At 41.8% G+C, this 20,688-nt stretch overlaps 1 protein-coding gene and 1 non-coding gene across 2 annotated transcripts in view; one reads left to right on the plus strand and one right to left on the minus strand.

Moving 5' to 3' along the window:
- LOC126412488 (uncharacterized) overlaps positions 1 to 20,688 on the plus strand; it is a 290,832-nt gene that overhangs the window by 247,492 nt on the left and 22,652 nt on the right. The window lies entirely within an intron of this gene.
- Positions 4,756 to 4,830, minus strand: Trnas-cga (transfer RNA serine (anticodon CGA)). The gene has a single exon. It is a non-coding gene; the product is annotated as a tRNA-Ser (tRNA).

Consider the following 20,688-nt stretch of genomic DNA (forward strand, 5'->3'; position numbering starts at 1 on the left):
GAAGAATGGTCCTCTTGCAAAGTGCAGGCGGAAGTATTACGTTTTCCAATATGTGGGCGTACTGCTCGCTGTCGACAGTTCCTTCTATCCTGTGAAAAATTCCTACTCCTCTCGTATAACTCCAGACAGCTGCGCATTGTGGTTACATATCCACGTCGATGGCGAGTCCCTGTAAACGGTTCTCGGACCGTCTCTACTGCTGGAAGACACTTTCTCGTCAGTGAAAATGAAGTTTTCCCACGACACACTCCGATGGAGCTCCGCAAATGCCAGACGGTGTAAAACATTGCCTTCGCTGAGCTCCAGTTGCACAGAGGATCGTCGTGCGTGCAGTCCAGCGTCCCTCAGCCTTAGGGGAACCGTGTCACTGGAGCAGGGGAAGCCACTCTCTGGCCTCAACTGCTTCTCGTTTAGGAAGGGATTTTCTCCGTTCTCAGACACCAGCTGCCTGTCCTCTCGTTGAGCTCACTCTCCTAGTGGCTGAGCCAGGAGCTCTGTTTGTAGTGCCTCTTTCAAGATAGTTCCTCCATCATCTCGTTGAAACGGAATGTGGCATGCCATACCTTCTGCCAGCTTCTTCGATGGAACATGTGCTGCCCCTGAGTAAAAATTCGCTGATATTTTATCAGCACAAGATGTACGAAGCCTCAAAATACGCAAAGTGGTTGGATAATAAATACATAAATTTTATTTGTTAAAAGAAATTCTGTTATATGTTATAGAGCGCACGACAAAGTGGTGGGCTTGGCTGCCGATCGCGGTACAACAGCGACCTGGAGTCTAAAGAAAAAAGAATACAGAAGGCCAAAGAGAAGTTAATCATTTAAAACAACAATGATATAAAAGAAGAAGAATTTTAGTAGTATGTCCGAAGTAGGTCTGAAGTAGACACAGAGTTCGTCGTTTGTTCATGGTTAGGACACTAGTTCGGCGTTTAATTAATATTATATCTTGCAGTAGGAGAATTTATGATTTGACTTACGTATTTGCATAGATACCTAAAGAAATGAAAATTAGCAAGATAATTTTGGATTCTATCCTGATTGGAAAGTTTGAAATTTGTCATCATTACGTAAGACTCGCGGTTTCGTTTAATTCTGAACAAGATAAGTCTGTTTTCACTTAAGGTGAGTGAACAACCATATTAAGTTCGTTGTAAAAAATGGAATAATTCTCGGTCGGAGATTGTTCTTATGTTGAGTGAAATAGGAAGTTTTAAAGCTAGATGCTTCCAAATGGTTTGTAAAGTAAGGACTGAGCTGTCCTAGAAAGTTGAACAGAGGTTCAGTGCAGTATCTGAAGTTAATTTCAGAATAAAATTTGTTTGGATTGAAAAGTGACGCGGGTGATTTTGGTAGTAGTAGTAGCAGCACTATATTGTAAAATACGCGAACCTATCAATTGATGAGAAAGTGACGACAAGCGTAAGTGAAGCCTCTGTCGTATATTGATTTATTTTGATGATAAGTGTCGGTATATGTACGGTATATTTGTTGGTGGTTGTGACTACTAACCCCAGTGAAGAGTGTAAACGATTGTGTGATTAAATCCTGGTCATTTCACCTAGATAATTTATACTATTGTAATAGTTGTTCTTCCCATTTCATATTGAAATAAGCAATTGCGAGTTGAATAACTGTGAGCACTTACGGTGATGATGTTACTATTGGATAGTAAGTAAAGTGAACATACTAAAGTAAAGTGGACATACTAAAAAAAAAGTCCTTATTCTACATTGCTGGAAAAAGATATTTTAAAAAGGGTTAGTAACCGCGAATGTCCAACGCCTGAAGAGGTTGAGTCTTGTACATTATTTCATACAGGGACAAAAGTGGCGGTGGAGCTTAGTGATTTGTTTTTATTTATTTTTGATTTATTATTCAACACCGAAAATAAGGTTTTTTTAAAATCTTTTCCAGCAAAAGATTATATAACAACTGAAATTGTTGAAACATAAAAGACTGAAATATTGTGTAACGTTCCTCAAGGACAATAAATTAACGTTCATCGTTAAATTAAAATCAAAGTTCCACTGGTGTCCGAACTTATTGTGTAGTTAGTTAATACTACTTATATTCTTGTGTCAATGTCTCTGAGCATTTTAAATGCAGAAATAATAATAAAAATACTTCTGAAGAGAAATATTTAGTAACGTTTTTCTTTAAAGTGAAAAGAAAAGCATAATATTGAATTTTTACAGCTACGATATAAAGTTTAAGCTGTCAGAGAGGTTAATTGCCTCTGCTAGAAAAGATATATTTTATCACATCGAAATAATACGCAAACAGTAGTCATTTTGTGTCGTTAATTTTCTTTAGCGTTGATTTAACAATCTGACGGAAATAACGATTTATTTTATTATCTAAAAAAATACCTTTTTTTATTAATCCTCTTCAAATACAGGGCACAGACATAGGATTGTTTTATCGTAAGCAAACATGACTTACAGATAGCAATACTCGGGTACGTAATATTTTGTGCGTCTATGCACTGAGAGTCCCACTAGTGTCTGTATTGGCATTTATTTGAGTGGAAGTTATAAGTAGGGCAGTAATTTGTGAATTTGTGATTTGCCTACTTGGAATTACAGCGTTGTGAGTTTTTATTTGGGTGTTGAATTGAGGCGGAGCTGGACATCTTCTGAAAAGAAAAAAAAAAAAAAACTATTTATCCAATGTGTCGGTGTCAGATTAATTTTGTTGCATATAACGTACGCGTACAGGTTGCCTACTCTTTTCAACACTAACGGCCTAAGTAAAACTGTGGTGTTACATTACTGAAGGAAGTTGTTGTTACCAAAGTGTAGGCCCAACGAACATACATTACTTTAGAGAATACATCACTAACGATTCTCTGTAGTGTACTCAGAAGTTTTCTTATATATTGTGGATTCATTTACGTTATTGATCTTGAGAGATCTCAACTGTACATCAATATATTTTAACACCGCTAATCGTTTCTACTGATTCCACAAAAAAAATGGTTCAAATGGCTCTGAGCACTATGCGACTTAACTTCTGAGGTCATCAGTCGCCTAGAACTTAGAACTAATTAAACCTAACTAACCTAAGGACATTACACACGTCCATGCCCGAGGCAGGATTAGAACCTGCGACCATAGCGGTCGCTCGGTTCCAAACTGTAGCGCCTACAACCGCACGGCCACTCCGGCCGGCACTGATTCCACAACTAAGAAGGTAGATTGTATTATGTTGTGATTGCCTATTGTCACTATTCTTTGAAAATCTGTTTGATACGCTAGTCGGGTAGCGTCGTCAATTTATGGTGTTATAGCCTGGCAGTATCTTCTCTTGATATCTTCACCGGAATCTTCAGATACGTCAGTCAGGTAACAACAGCTCAGAAGTGGTGTGCTGCTTTCCTCAGAATTGATGTTGTACTCTAAAGTGATTATCTATTGCCATCCTCTTTGGGGTCTTCTGTCGAACACTGGCAGGTAATAACGTTTCTTAATGGACAGCAGTTCAAACATCCACTTTCTTCGATAAGAGCGGCGACTCTATCTCGAGTTGATCCCTCCCAGTGAGGCATTGCAACAGACGGCCTGATGTGTGTTTCCGCTTGCTGCTCTTATTCTGACGCCAGGAGAGGAAGTGAAGACGTTTACGTGCCGTGCTGCCCCGCCGCCTCGCCTCGGCGCTAGCCAGCCCGTAAGCCGTCCAGCCTGCGTGGCCCGCAGCTGTACAAGTAAGCCCAGGCTTCAGAGCGACGCTCACCACGCGCAGGATCAAATCTTCCACCTACCCTAACCAAGTCTGTAGTATACACTAATGCAGCTAGAGCTGTTTTGCTATAACATGAGTAGTCACGTCTACTTTTGACGTTTCATTCAATATTTAACGAAATATGAGTAAAAGAATACACTAGTGATAAATGTAGTTACCACAAAATATTTCACCTAGCTAACAATCACACGAAGCACGAAACTATTCTCTCTTGTAAGCCCTCCGCATTAGATCTCACCTTGATAAAATATGCATTCTACCAAAATAGCGGACTGTAAAAGTAAACAAATAATTGCGTATACATAGTATCGCATTCACATTTTGAACACTTACAAAGTGTACCCCGTGTCCCTGAAGTAATAAGTTCGCTCCACAAATATTACGTTCTGCTCAGGCACTTCATTTACGAAGCAATATACACGATTACTCTGTAATTCACAATTAAGTGTTTTGTAAATGGTTAACAGAATAGCGTCAATATCTCGACTGTTCAACTCCCGTATGAAGCTCGAGAAAAACAAACACCAAAATATTTATTTGCGATCTCTATTTATCTTCTGTTATTACAGTTGTTATACCATCTTTTGTATGTGCTTGCATTTGGAGGAAAAAGATGGTGGTTGAAATGTAATGGAAATAACGTCCCACAGTGAATAACCCAACATTCGTTTCACTTCGCCACAACGTGTTTTCCAATTATGTCGTCTTATTTGTAACCACTAAGACTTGATTTACATCTACAAATCTAAAATTTATTTCAGTTATCGATTTCTCGAAGGATAACGAAACCTTACTAGTAATCATGTGGAGAATGTAACACTTTTATTGTCTAGGATCAATTGTCACGTTTTGCACTGTCAAGATATATTTTCTATCTCATTTTTCTTTTCGCTTTTCGCTTCTAAAGAGTTTACTAGACGGCAGTATTACCAGTCACAAACCTAAGAGAAATGTTCTGCTTGTCTGCTAAATAGTTTATACATGAAACTTCCTGGCACGTTAAAACTGTGTGCCGGACCGAGACTCGAACTCAGGACCTTTGCCTTTCGAGGGCAAGCGCTCTACCATCTGAGCCACCCAAGCACGACTCACACCCTGTCCTCACAGCTTTACTCCTGGCAGTACCTCGTCTCCTACCTTCCAAACTTTACAGAAGCTCTCCTGCGAAACTTGCAGAACTAGCACTCCTGAAAGAAAGGATATTTCGGAGATGTGGCTTAGCCACAGCCTGGGGGACGTTTCCAAAATGAGATTTTCACTCTGCAGCGGAGTGTGCGCTGCTATGAAACTCCCTGGCAGATTAAAACGGTGTGCCGGACCGAGACGCGCCCGCGAAAGGCAGAGGTCCCGAGTTCGAGTCTCGGTCCGGCACAACGTTTTAATCTGCCAGGAAGTTTCATATCAGCGCACACTCCGCTGCAGAGTGAAAATCTCATTCTGGAAACATCCCCCAGGCTGTGCCTAAGCCATATCTCCGCAATCTCATTCTAGATAGTTTATACACATTAGAAATAACTGAAGGTCTACATCACTTTGCTTGCAAAATCACACTCATGACTTCTGTTTCGCTAGGTGACGTCCGACAGTAACTGCGAGCTGTAACCTTTCAGACAGGAAATCACGAATCCAGTCGTACAGCTGAGGCGATAATCGTGAGGAAAGCAACGTGGCTGGAAGCCGGTTATGAAGAGTGATAGCGAAAGCCTTTTTTGAACTCTATAAATACGGAATCAGTTTGAGACCGCTGGACACGTACGTAGTGCCTGAGTCTCACAAGCGTGGTGCTTTCCAAATCCAATGCTTGTTTTATGTCAATAGATAAAATAGTTTGGGGTATTTCATAACTTTGGAACAAAGTATTTGTTCACACATCCTGCTACATGTCGATATCAATGAAATGGATCTCTAACTCAGTGGATTACATTTATTTTCTTTCGTGTGTGTTGTAGAGGTCTGTGCGACTTCCAATTCTTCTCCCTCACCATAAATACTAGGACAGTCCTCATGACGCGATAGGGAAAGTAATAAAGCCGCTGCATCGTTGACGCACAAGATGCACTCTTAAACTCTTAGCCCGCTCAAGAAGGATATTGCCTGTAGAAACATAATAGTCCTGCTACGATTATTATGTGGTCATGACGACGTAGTGGATCATGGCATGTGACGCTGTGACGGTTTTGTTACTTCCTGGAGTGACAAAGAATTGTCTTCCAAGATATTCGTGGTATACCACTCAAAGATTCTGTACAAATTCCACTTTGGTGTCTTATCGACTTTTCAAATATATGTTTACAGGCAGGAGAGACTACAACAAGTCTCAATATGTACATCTCGAATTATCCGTACCAGCCATCACAAGGGCAATAAGGAGGCAGCGAACGCTACAGTTGGTCGCTTACTACGTGAAAGTGTCGGCGAACCGCAAAGAGTTAGAGACGGTAGCTCTCATTTCCAAACTGGCGCGAGAGTAATATTTTACCTCCTCTGTGACAGAGCTAAAAACAGCTATATCGAACTCTGGACCAGATACCTCTGTTGTAACCCAACACGCTCTACATCTACATCGCTACTCTGCAAATCATAACTTAAGTGCCTGTCAGAGGGTTCATCGACCCACCTTCATGATAATTTTCTATTATTCCAATCTAGAACAGCGCACTGGAAAAGTGAACACTCATATATTTCTGTGCGAGCCCTGATTTCCCTAATTTTATTTTGATAGTCGTTTCTCCCTACATATGTCGGCGTCAAAAAAGAATTTCCGGATTTCAAGGAGAATGTTGGTGATCGAAATTTCGTGAGAAACTCCCGCTGCAACGAGAAACGCCTTTGTTTTAATGATGTCCATCCTCAAATCCTATAACATGTCGGTGACTCTCTCTCCTACTTCTCGAGAATGCAAAACGTGCTGGTCTTCTTTTAACTTTCTCGATGTACTCCGTTAATCCTATGTGGTGAGGATCCCACACGGCTCAGCAGTACCTCGAAATAGGACAAACAAGCGTAGTGTAGACAGTCTCTTTAGCAGATCTGATGCATCTTCCAAGTGTTCTGGCAATAAAACGCAGTCTTGGGTTCTCCTTCCCATCCCTCTCCCCCCCCCCCTCCCCCCAACATTTCTATGTGTTCATCAAATTTAAGTTGTTCATAACTGTAATCCCTAGGTATTTAGTTGAATTTACGCCCTTCAGATTTGATTATTTATTGTGTAACCAAAGCTTAATGGAGTCCTTTTAGCATCCATGTGGATCACCATACACTTTTCATTATTTTGGGTCAATTGCCAATTTTCGCACCATTCAGGTATCTTTTTTAAATCGTTTTGCGATTTGTTTTGATCTTCTGATGACTTTATTAGACGATAAACGACAGCAAACAACCCAAGTTTTACTCGTCAATTAGCACGAAATGTGACCTCTCTGACAGGATATTACGAATCCAATCGCAGAACTGAGGCGACATTCCATAAACACTCATTTTTATTACAAGCAGCTTATGAGGTACGGAAATCTGTAGGTACGGAATCAATTTGAAATCCTTTGACCTAGTTGTGTTTAACAAGAACCATGTTTTCTAAATGCGTGTTGACTATGTGTTAATAGGCCTTTCTCTTCGAGGTAATTTATAATGTTCGAACAAAACATATGTTCCACAACCCCGTTTCATATCGACGTTAATGATATAGGCCTGTCATTTAGTGGGTTATTGCTATTGCCTATCTTGAAATTTAGTGTGACATGCGCAGCTTTCCAGTGTTTTGGTACCGATCTTTCGTGGAGCTAGCGGTTGTAAATGCTTGTGAAGTAAAGAGCTATCGCATCAGCATATTCTGAAAGGAACGTAATTGGTATGAAGTCTGCACCGGAAGACTTGCTTTAATTAATTGATTTAAGTTGCTGCCCTACGCCGAGGATAACTACTTCTAAGTTACTGACGTTGGCAGCTGTTCTTGATTCGAATTCTGGAATATTTACTTCGTCCTCTTTGGTGAAGGAATTCCGGGAGGCTGTGTTTAGTAACTCTGTTTTAGCAGCGCTATCATCGATAGTATTTCCATTGCTATCACTTGGAGAAGGCATTGTGTCTTGCCGCTAGCATAATTTAAATACGACAAAAGTCTCTTTGGGTTTTTTACCAAAATTTGAGACAGAGTTTCGTTTTGGAAACTATGATAAGCATATCGCATTGAAGTCCGCGCTAAATTTCGAGCTTGTGTAAAATATCGCCAATCTTATAGATTTTGCGTTCGTTTAAATTTGTCGTTGTTTCTTCGTCATTGTTCTGATCTGTTTTGTGTACCGTATGGAATCTGCTCCATCTTTTATTAATTTGGGCAGTGTCTCTTCTAGTATGCCCGTCGATCGTGTCGCGTCGCTCTTTTCAGTTTTGAGTGAACAGAGAGCACGTAAAGATGTGTAGGGAATAGCGTCTCCCGCCAAGTATAAGGGCCTAGTTAGAGATTTCGCCTGTGTCCTGCAGCCCACATAACACAACTGTCGAGCAGTTCCTTCTTCACGCCAGTTCTCGGCAACACAGTGCAGGGGCAACGGAGAAGCTCCTGCAGCGTTTACGATGAGAAGTGTTTGATTACCCACAATACAGTCGGTAATTGCCTCCCCCTGAGTGTCATCTCTGCTCGCAAGAACCGCTGGCTATAGAGACAAAATTTTTCCACAGATAACGAGCTGCAGACCAGTGCAGATAACTGGCCGAAAGCACAGGCGGCTGCTTTCTATGACGAGGATATTCGAAAGTTGATACAACACTACGACAAAACTCGGAGCGGCTACTATGTAAAGAAGTAGGTGGAAGGTGTACCTAACTGTTGCAAATAAAGCGATTATGGTTTTTACTGTGGTTTCCATTTCGCGACCGATCGGAACTTACTTCGTGGACAGCCCTCGTATACAACAAAAATTCTGAAGCGGCACGACCTTGTACCTACAAACGCTGCAGGCGCGAAGTAGAGGTTCGGCCGCAACAGTATTAAAATTATGGCTCGTCTCGAGAAGCAAATACTCCTCATAACAGCTGTGCCCGGACGGTACTCTTCCCTTTTTTCTTCGTGATTCATAATTGAAAGCCACCTCCGTACTGTGGCGCTTGGAGCAAGCAGGCCTCTCGCAACCGCAAAAAACTGCTGCAAAAACATTCGCTGTGCCAGAGCCATCCGCATTCGTCTGCTCCCTCAGCCGCAGCTACATCACCTCTTCTTTCAGCCGGCTGCTGCTGTCAGAGACCGTGTGCACTCAGAAGAGTTTCTGTCAGCCACTGACTTGATGTAATGTAAATTCCCTGAAACTGCCAGCATGTCAACAGATGTTACGAAATGGTTTTAAGTATTCCTGATAATATTCTATTCATAAGATATTCATTTCTCATGTTGACTACATAACGCTTAAACAGTACTGAAATTGGCCATTTACATGAAAGAAATAAAAAAGAACCTCTTTCATCAGAAGGAACTAAATTAAATATTTCCATAGCAGTACTGTGTTATACAGCTTAGAATAAAGGCACGGATATTTGTAGGAATGTTAATATTGTCGATTGGAATAGTTGCGCACAGTGTATATAGAGCAGTATAAGATCCAGCTTACTGACAGATGTAGTCAAATGGTATCGCATTTGACGTCAGTAGTACAGCACATAACAAGACATCAACGATTCTTGTGGTAGCAAGTGGAACTCGGTATAAAGGTAGTCGGCTTTGTGCGGTGTTAGTGCGTACTAAGTGACAATGCGTATTGTGTCAAAAAACCATGACTGTGGCAGTGCCACGCGGGAAACAGTTAACATGTACGAAAAAGCAAAAATCGGTGCGTAGAAGGAAATGGGACTCTTTAATCGTCAAATCGCCAAGAAATTGAACCGTTCAGAAACAGTGATTTATAATTTCGCTCGATTTCTGTTCGATATGAACAGAACAGAAAATTCGGGCAAATTAGAAAATTATCTGATACATCGAAACGGTTACTTTTGCCTAAATCAAGAGCCACAAACCGTTTTTCTTCCCAGCTTATAGCTGACTTTACAGTTATCAGTAACTACCTGACGTGTACGACAAATTTTGTCATACGAAAACAGCTTGTATTCAAGAGACTACAAGAGAAATTTGTTCTAACACCCAAATATATAAAGGCTAAATTGGAGTTTGCTGATAAACGTGTCATGGACTTGAGAATAAGACAAAGTGGTTTTAACTGATGAGAAGAAGTTTAATTTAGATGGTGCGGATCGACATCAGTAAGACTGGCATGATTTGAGAACAGAGCGGCAGGTACGAATGAGCAGAAATTTTTGTGGTGGAAGCATTAAGAATTGGGCAGCCTTCCTCCAAAAAGTTAAATCACTCATTACCTGGGTGAACACTGGAATGAAATCTAATACGTACATTGACATGCTAGAGGCAGAATAGATTAGAATGTTTGAGAACCTAGGGGACGAAAGTCTACTATTTCAAGAAGATAATGCTTCAGCAAGATAATGTTTCTGCTACGACAAAAAAGTGGTTTGACGATAAAGGTAACGATGTCTCGCCCTGGCCTGCACGAAGCGTAGATATGGACTCGATGGAAAACATTTGGAGAATATTTGCAATGTGTATTTATCGCAACGGAAGGCAATTTGTGGCCGTATGTGGGCTGAACAGAGCGATACGAGAAGCCTTGGCGACAATTTCACCGCAAGAACTACAATTCCTAACGAAGTCAGTGCCGAAGAAAATTTGTGAGGTAATTAAGAAGAGCGGATGTCGGACGAAGTACTAACAATGCAATAACACAGCAGGACGGTTAGTGCCTTTTATAACAACTTCTATCCAGGAAATGTTAACGTCTTATTTTGCTACTGTGTTATGAAAGAAACTGTGTAATTCCGACATGATTGTTTATGTCATATGGATCTATTACTTTCATTATAAATTCAGCCACTGTACATTAATTTGGTACGAACCCTGCCTTTATGCTGATTTCCACTACTGTACTGGATTGCGATGTCACGCAGTGCTTAGCATTTGAGACGTAGAGCGATGTATCAATTTTTGTGTGAGGCTAACTGGAGGAGTGACTGGTAGATGTTGACTGAAACTGATTTACGATATAATGTTCGCAAGTCTTATGCGTGCTGTTAATGTTTTATCTTTCATTTTTATTTGCTGTAAGAGGAAGTCTTCTGCTCTGTTCATTACAATACAAAGTCATTAATCCTGCATAAATATTTTTGACCTCTCTAAAGATTCATTTTAATTGCACACAAATACAATTTTTTAATCGTAATTTTAGAAGATCTAGAAGAAAAGAGAATCAAACGTACAACTAAATGGAAAGACTAAAAAAGAGAGAAAAAGAGGAAAAACACAAGGAAAATGGAACTCTTATCACAGACAAAGAGCTTCGTAGAAAAAGGAGTGGCAAAATTTGGTATTAATGATACAGGACCAGAAGAGATCAATATTACGCTAGTGCACCTTTCACTATTATGTATTGCTACTTTTTTCAAAATTTTTTTTTGGGTCATCAGCCTTCTGACTGGTTTGATGCGGCAGGCCACGAATTCCTTTCCTGTGCTAACCTCTTCATCTCAGAGTAGCACTTGAAACCTACGTCTTCTATTATTTGCTGGATGTACTCCAATCTCTGTCTTCCTCTACGGCTTTTGCATTCTACAGCTGTAGTGCCATGGAAGTCATTCCCTCATGTCTTAACAGATGTCCTATCATCCTGTCCCTTCTCCTTATCAGTGTTTTCCACATATTCCTTTCCTCTCCGATTCTGCGTAGAACTACCTCATTCCTTACTTTATCAGTCCACCTAATTTTGAATATTCGTCCGTATCACCACATCTCAAATGCTTCGATTCTCTCCTGTTCCGGTTTTCCCACAGTCCATGTTTCACTAGCATACAATGCTGTCTACAGACGTATATTGTCAGAAATTTCTTCCTGGAATTAAGGCCGATATTTCATATTAGTAGACTTCTCTTGGTCAGGAATGCCCTTTTTGCCATTGCTAGCCCGCTTTTGATGTCCTCCTTGCTCCGTCCGTCGTTGATTATTTTTCTGCATACGTAGCAGAATTCTTTAACTTCGTCTGCTTCGTGACCATCAATCCTGCTGTCAAGTTTCTCACTGTTCCCATTTCTGCTACCTCTCGTTACTTTCGTCTTTCTTCAGTTTACTCTCAGTCCATATTCTGTACTTATTAGACTGCTCATTCCATTCAGCAGATCATGTAATTCTTATTCACTTTCGCTCAGGGAGCAATGTCATCTGCGAATCGTATCATTGATATCCTTTCACCTTGAAATTTAATTACACTTCTGCACCATTCTTTTTTTCCCATGATTGCTTCTTCGATGAACAGATTGCACAGTAGGGGCGAAAGACTACATCCCTGTCGTACACCCTTTTTAATCCGAGCAGTTCGTTCTTGGTCGTCCACTCTTATTATTCCCGCTTGGCTCTTGTACATAATGCACATTACCCGGCCGCCCCTATAACTTACCTGTATTTTACTCAGAATTTCGAACATCTTGCTTCCAGGTTGACAAATCCTATGAGCGTGTCTTGATTTTTCTTTACTCTTGTTTAATCCGAGCAGTTCGTTCTTGGTCGTCCACTCTTATTATTCCCGCTTGGCTCTTGTACATAATGCATATTACCCGGCCGCCCCTATAACTTACCTGTATTTTACTCAGAATTTCGAACATCTTGCTTCCAGGTTGACAAATCCTATGAGCGTGTCTTGATTTTTCTTTACTCTTGCTTCCCTTATCAACCGCAATGACAGAATTGCTGTCTCGTGCCTTTACCTTTCCTAAAGCCAAACTGATCGTCATCTAGCGCATCCTCAGTTTTCCTTTCCATTCTTCTGTACATTATTCTTGTCACAAACTTGGATTCATGAGCTCTTAAGCTGATTGTGCGATAACTCTCGCACTTGTCAGCTCTTGCAGTCTTCGGAATTGCGTGGATGATATTTTTCCGAAAGTCACATGGTACGTCGCCAGACTCGTACATTCTGTACACCAGTGTGAATAGTCATTTTGCTGCCACTTCCCCCGATGATTTTAGAAATCTGATAGAATGTTATCCATTCCTTCTGCCTTATTTGATGTTAAGTTCGCCAAAGCTCTCTTAAATTCTGGATCCTGTTACCTTCTTTGTACCTATGTTTTCCTTTCTGGTCGTTAAACACTATAAATCCATAGATACGTTCGCATAGTTAGAAAGTGACATGGAAGTTGCATGCTGAAACTGTGTTTAACTGAATTTCTCACTAACAACCTGAAAACTGTCAGACTTCTAAATTACGATTACAAATTCAAATGAACATGAGCTTATTTATGCATATTACGTTTTAGGAATGTGACTTTAATTAATCTGAATTGCTTCTGATTGTAAATTTACTGCCGGCCGTTGTGGCCGAGCGGTTCTAGGAGCTTCAGTCCGGAACCACGCTGCTGCTACGGTCACAGGTTCGAATTCTGCCTCGGGCATGGATGTGTGTGATGTCCTTAGTTAGGTTTAAATAGTTCCAAGTCGTGGGGACTGATGACTTCAGATGTCAAGTCCCATAGTGCTTAGAGCCGTTTGAACCATTTGTAAATTTACTGTATAAAAACAATTCACAGGAATACTCAGAATGACTAACTATTACATTATTTAAATGTGCCGTATAGCAAAAAACGCATTGATGAATTTACAAGATTTCACTACTTGGACATTTTTCCTAAGAACTAATGATAAAATTAATACATGATAGTTAGCTATCCTTGACTGCAAATACGTAGATATTGTTGGACATAATCGGTCGTTGGCTGGTTGGCTGGCTGGTTTGCTGGACCAAACAGCGAGGTCATCGATCCCATCGGATTAGGGAAGGATGGGGAAGGAAGTCGTCCGCACCCTTTCAAAGGAACCATCCCGGCCTAAAGCGATTTAGGGAAATCACGGAAAACTTAAATGAGGATGTCCGGACGCGGATTTGAACCGTCGTCCTCCCGAATGCGAGTCCAGTGTGCTGACCATTGCGCTATCGCGCTCGGTTGGACATACTGAAATCTTTGCAAAGCAATAACAACTGAACTCGTACTTGCAGCTAATGAACTCAGAATCAGTCACATTTTCTGAAGTGCCGTCCCTAAATTCATTCATCTTAAAAAATCAACCTTTATCCTGAGGATAAATGGTTGCGAAAACACACTTGACCTCTTAGCCACAAACAGTCCAGAGCTAATAGAGACCATCATGACTGATACAGGGATTAGTGATCACAAGGTCGTTGTAGCTAGGCTCAATACCGTTTCTTCCAAATCCACCAGAAACAAACGCAAAATAATTTTATTTAAAAAAGCGGATAAAGTGTCACTAGAAGCCTTCCTAAGAGACAATCTCCATTCCTTCCGAACTGACTATGCAAATGTAGACGAGATGTGGTTCAAATTCAAAGATATAGTAGCAACAGCAATTGAGAGATTCATACCTCATAAATTGGTAAGAGATGGAACTGATCCCCCATACGACACAAAACAGGTCCGAACGCTGTTGCAGAGGCAACGGAAAAAGCATGCGAAGTTCAGAAGAACGCGAAATCCCGAAGATTGGCTAAAATTTACAGACGCGCGAAATTTGGCACGGACTTCTATGTGAGATGCCTTTAATAGGTTCCACAACGAAACATTGTCTCGAAATTTGGTAGAAAATCCGAAGAAATTCTGGTCGTAAGTAAAGCACACAAGCGGCAAGACGCAGTCAATACCTTCGCTGCGCAGTGCCGATGGTACTGTTACCGACGACTGTGCCGCTAAAGCGGAGTTATTGAACGCAGTTTTCCGAAATTCCTTCACCAGGGAAGACGAATGGAATATTCCAGAATTTGAAACACGAACAGCTGCTAGCTTGAGTTTCTTAGAAGTAGATACCTTAGGGGTTGCGAAGCAACTCAAATCGCTTGATACGTGCAAGTCTTCAGGTCCAGATTGTATACCGATTACGTTCCTTTCAGATTACGCTGGTACAATAGCTCCCTATTTAGCAATCATATACAACCGCTCGCTCACCGATAGATCTGTACCTACAGATTGGAAAATTGCGCAGGTCGCACCAGTGTTTAAGAAGGGTAGGAGGAGTAATCCATGTAAGTACAGACCTATATCATTGACGTCGGTTTGCAGTAGAGTTTTGGAGCATATACTGTATTCAAACATTATGAATCGCCTCGAAGGGAACGATCTATTGATACGTACTCAGCATGGTTTCAGAAAACATCGTTCTTGTGCAACGCAGCTATCTCTTTATTCGCACGAAGTAATGGCCGATATCGACAGGGGATCTCAAGTTGATTCCGTATTTCTAGATTTCCGGAAAGCTTTTGACACCGTTCCTCACAAGCGACTTCTAATCAAGCTGCGGGCCTTTGGGGTATCGTCTCAGTTGTGCGACTGGATTCGTGATTTCCTGTCAGGAAGGTCGCAGTTCGTAGTAATAGACGGCAAATCATCGAGTAAAACTGAAGTGATATCAGGTGTTCCCCAGGGAAGCGTCCTGGGACCTCTGCTGTTTCTGATCTATATAAATGACCTGGGTGACAATCTGAGCGGTTCTCTTGGGTTGTTCGCAGATGATGCTGTAATTTACCGTGTAGTAAGGTCGTCCGAAGACCAGTATCAGTTGCAAAGCGATTTAGAAAAGATTGCTGTATGGTGTGGCAGATGGCAGTTGACGCTAAATAACGAAAAGTGTGAGGTGATCCACATGAGTTCCAAAAGAAATCCGTTGGAATTCGATTACTCGATAAATAGTACAATTCTCAAGTCTGTCAATTCAACTAAGTACCTGGGTGTTAAAATTACGAACAACTTCAGTTGGAAAGACCACATAGATAATATTGTGGGGAAGGCGAGCCAAAGGTTGCATTTTATTGGCAGGACACTTAGAGACAGCTTACACTACACTCGTTCGTCTTCTGTTAGAATATTGCTGCGCGGTGTGGGATCCTTACCAGGTGGGATTGACGGAGGACATCGAAAGGGTGCAAAAAAGGGAAGCTCGTTTTGTATTATCACTTAACAGGGGAGCGAGTGTGGCAGATATGATACGCGAGTTGGGATGGAAGTCATTAAGGCAAAGACGTTTTTCGTCGCGGCGAGATCTACTTACGGAATTTCAGTCACCAACTTTCTCTTCCGAATGCGAACATACTTTGTTGAGCCCAACCTACATAGGTAGGAATGATCATCAAAATAATATATGAGAAATCAGAGCTCGAACAGGAAGGTTTAGGTGTTCGTTTTTCCCGCGCGCTGTTCGGGAGCGGAATGGTAGATAGTATGATTGTGGTTCGATGAACCCTCTGCCAAGCACTTAAATGTGAATTGCAGATTAATCATGTAGATGTAGATGATTTACTACTATTTCATTTACTGTATAAGTCTTTCAAGTTCCAAGAATGCTAAAATATGTTGCTGACTCCCACCTATTTAGGTAGCGATGACAATAAGAGAAACTACAGCTCTCACGGAAACATTTAGGTATTCGTTGCTCCACATGCCATTCGAGGATGAAACGATCGAGAACTTGTGTGGACGTGGTTCTGTGAAGCCCCTGGCAATAGCTTAATTCCGAACCGCAGAGCAGTGATGTAGATGTAGAAGTAGACAGATAATGAGAGAACAGTGTTTATCCGATATTTATCCAGTGTTACTTTCTCGCTGTACAATGTGACGTATGAATACACAATTTGATGTCAACAAAGAAAACTATATTTTAAAACCATAATGATTAATACAGGAGACCTCTTTGTCCTGCAGATACTTTTGACGTCAACTAACCGTCATGCCATGTTATGCCGATAATTTTTCTCGATCTCATGATATTTTCAGATAGAAACTAATAGAAATCAATTAAAATTATTATCAGTTATTATGTTTTGGCTATATTTCCTGTGTTTGTGAAATTTGTTTTCACTTTTTCTTTTGTCTCTGTGCTCGAAAAATATGACAGCTACCTTGCATTACCTTCTGTCACATCTTAGTAGCGGTGTGAAACATCTTCGTTTTGGTATGTCTGAAGTATCAGCTACCCAACACACATCTAATCGTCGATAGAAGAATATCGTGTTGTTGATTCCCTCAATGTCTTCGCCTTTGGCTGCGATTTTGGAATTTCATCAAGTATGTTATTCCACGACAAGTGAGCTACGTTTAAATTAATCCACGCATGCCACGCTAAGATAGAAGGAGCCGATTCGTTGTGCAACTTCACGGACTTTGAATAAATTTCAGACTGTTTCAAAACACAAAAAGAAAGAATTGTCTGCGGGCATCCTATTCGAATTTATCGATTTGGACAAAAAATTCGCATTATAGGTACACGGTGGTACATGTCTGTGGAACTACAGTTGTAAAACAAAAACGAGTGGACAGACAGAAATTTAGGAAGTGGTATGACGTGCGGGGAAGGGAAAACCTATGACGGATGTTACCAGCAGAGCGGCAACTTTGGAAGCTTCCATCTCGAATACAACTCAAATGGAAAGAGGGTCATGTGACGCAAAGGATGGAGAATCACACGAGAAAAACGCTCGTGTTATCTCATAGCTTAATTCATTCTCGGGTTAAGTCACATTTTGTGCAGAGCAAGACAGATACTTGTGATAACATTAGACGGTCGACCTTGTTGTCCAACACACCGTACGGTTGCTGTCATCCGCTTCGCACATCCCTCACTGACACGAATCTGCAAGCGTCAGCAATTCCCCCCCCCCCCTCCACCCCCCCCCCCCCCCCCCGAGGTGTGCAATTTCTTCACCGCATGCACAACTGCATTTATGTTTCCCCATAGACAAAAATCCACTCAGTTTAAATGCGGGGATCGTGACCTAAACATCTCCGGGGAAACGGATATCCAGGTACACTATCTGATCAAAAATATTCGGACAGCCCTGTGTGATGCAGAAGTGCCCACTAGGTGTCACGCGAGGTCGACCCGCCAGCGTAAAGGGTTGTGCGTATCCTCGTGTCGTCGGTAGAGACAGCAGAGCGTCACTTCAACAACAAACCTATCAGGGGCATTTCAACCCTTGTAAAGCTACCCAGATCGACAGTCGGCGATGTGAAATGTGAAGCAGCAACGAAACCTAAGCCAAGACAAGGCAGGCCTCGTGTACCGGTGGAAACTGCGGAGACTGGCTGTAAAAATTGGCATTAAATCTCCGGAAGGAATCACTCGAGAGTTATACCAGCAGCCTTGCTGGATAATAGGGAGGAAAAAGAATGAGTCACAGTGGCAAATCAGCCACACATTTCTTTACTCAATACTGATGCTCGAGGTAGTGTAAAGAGTGACGACATTGGACAGTGGCCGAGAAAGAAAAAACGGACAATGGAATGATCAGTCACTCTATACCGTGTGGCCACGCACTGGCAGGGTTTTGGTCTGGCGAACGCCTGGACAGTGTCACCCGCCATCGCGTCTAATGCCAACAGCGAGACGCAATGGAGGTAGTGACGAGGAATGGAGATCATTTTAGTAGTTAGGATGCGGATCACTTACTGCAGTTAAGAGAACGCTAAATGCGGAAGGATAGGAATACATTTTTCAGCACTGCATAGTGTGTACAGTCGAGGAACAGTTCGGAGATGCTGACTGTTTGCCCCAGCATGACAATGCACTCTGTCATAAAGTAGCTTTGTTAGCAATAACACTCTGAGACTGTCTGTGCTGCCTAAAGCTCCAACCGGGACCCGAGGTAGCACCCCTCTGCAGACATTCATGCACTTCACTGAGAGTGTCCCTGGCAGGGCACACACATCATAAAAATGTCCGTTGATAGGTATCCAGCTACTGCTGATCAGGTGGTATATACGAGGGTTGTCCAGAAAGTAAGTTCCGATCTGTCGCTAAATGGAAACCACAGTGAAAATCAGAAAAATTTTATTTGCAAGAGTTAGCTACACGTTCCAGATACTTCTCTACATAGTCGCCGCTCCAGCTTAGACATTTGTCGCAGCGTTATACCAACTTTCCAACACCATCGTCATAGAAGGCAGCCGCCTGTGCTTTCCGATAATTCTCTACACTGGTCTTATGCACGTCACCTGCGTCCAAGTATTGTCTTCGTACGCAGCGTTTCATGTGAACAGAGATGATGCTCAGGACGAGCCAATTAGGGCTGTGTTGTGGGTGATCGAACACTTCCCATCGAAAAGGCTGCAGGAGCGTCTTCACTGCCCCTGCAGCGTGCAGCTGAGAGTTGCCATGAAGAAGGAAGTGCGTGGCAGTTGTGTCAGGTGGGCTGCATTCATTAAGGCGAAGCCTCTCAGCCGGCACTCCTATTTGGCGGGAGACACCGTTGTTCTAGGCAGCTTTACTCGCTCGCAGTGCGCTCACAACTGAAAAGAACGTCTTGATGCGCTCGACGGTCATACTAGAGATATTACCCAACACCTCTGTGCAAAGCTTCAACGCGTTTTCACTGTGGTGTCCATTTCGAGACCGATCGATACTTACTTTCTGGACAAACCTCGCATATGTGTAACTGCAGATCCCTGTGAAATGCACTGAACACACAGTTCACTGGACTCTTACTGAAAGATGCTTGATGGTGGTTATCATTCGTGGTCGTTTTCACCAGGGCCAGTTACAGGGAATTTTGTGACAATTTGTGTTGCTTTATTCTAATTTAGTTTTAACTTTAATTGTACTGATTGCTAAACGTAACTAACTGCCGAGTGTCGTGTCACGACTTTGCACTCGCTTGACGTAACCACACTCACGTAACACAGGTTGGCTTAATGCAGTGATGCTTTGCACTACAGTGCGTTACTTTTAAACATTTTTTATTGAGAAAAATATTTAACCATAAGCTAAACCTGACTGAAATACTGTAAAGGCAATCGTAAGCGTTTAGTACATGCTGGCTCAAATGGGGACTTAACATCTGAGGTCATCAGTCCCCTAGACTTACAACTACTTAAACCTAGCTAACCTAAGAACATCACACACATCCATGCCCCAGGCAGGATTCGAACCTGCGACGCGACCATAGCACCAGTGCGGTTCCGGACTGAAGCGCCTAGAACCGCTCGGCCACAGCTGCCGGCTAGTACATGCTGGGTTGCGTCATTTCTGAACCACTTTACACACACTGTGCACTCCTTACCTTAGTCATTTTGAAAATGAGTTAGACACCCAACAGTGCTTGTATTCGACACTGGGACGAGAATCGGTACAGAGCTACTTCCTGACATTTTTATTTGGAAACAGTATTTGCTAAGGTATTCGGTTGCTAATCCTTTAGGGACAAACCCGAGATTTGTCTTTGAAATTTTAGTCAAATCAACAGAATATCCCAAAATTTACTGTTAGATTTTTGTGAAAGAAAAGTGTATAAAGCGAGCATAATTTTTATATTATTTATAACAAAAACTAGTGAGATTATTGAAAGAGAAATTTGAGCAATTGTAAATTGCAAAATCACAGTAGTTAATTAATCATGATCTTAAGCAAAGCGACCATTGCAGTAAATAAGTATAAGCTTTCAAACATTGGAAACTCTGTGTTGGAAACCAAAAATATAAAGAAAAGATAGTTTGAGAAGTACGCTATCTGGCGGAGCATCCAGGGACTAGGCTGGCAACAGGAAATTTGGGGAAGCTGCGTACTACTTCTCTTTTGAAGAGCAGGTATATAAACAAATCCACAGCACAACCATCGGCACCTGCTTGCCACTCTCCTACGCCAACCTAGAGGAGACCTCCCTATCCTTCAAAAACACAAAAACCCTAGTCAGATCAAGGTTAATTAACGATATTTTTATGATCTGGACTCAGGAACAAGACACCCTACCCTTGTTGCTTCACAACCTCAACACTTTCTCTCCCATCTGCTTCACCTAGTCCTCCTCAACTCAGAGTGTCACTTTCCTGGACGTTCACCTCT

This window comes from Schistocerca serialis, chromosome 7, assembly GCF_023864345.2.
Source record: "Schistocerca serialis cubense isolate TAMUIC-IGC-003099 chromosome 7, iqSchSeri2.2, whole genome shotgun sequence".
NCBI lineage: Eukaryota > Metazoa > Arthropoda > Insecta > Orthoptera > Acrididae > Schistocerca > Schistocerca serialis.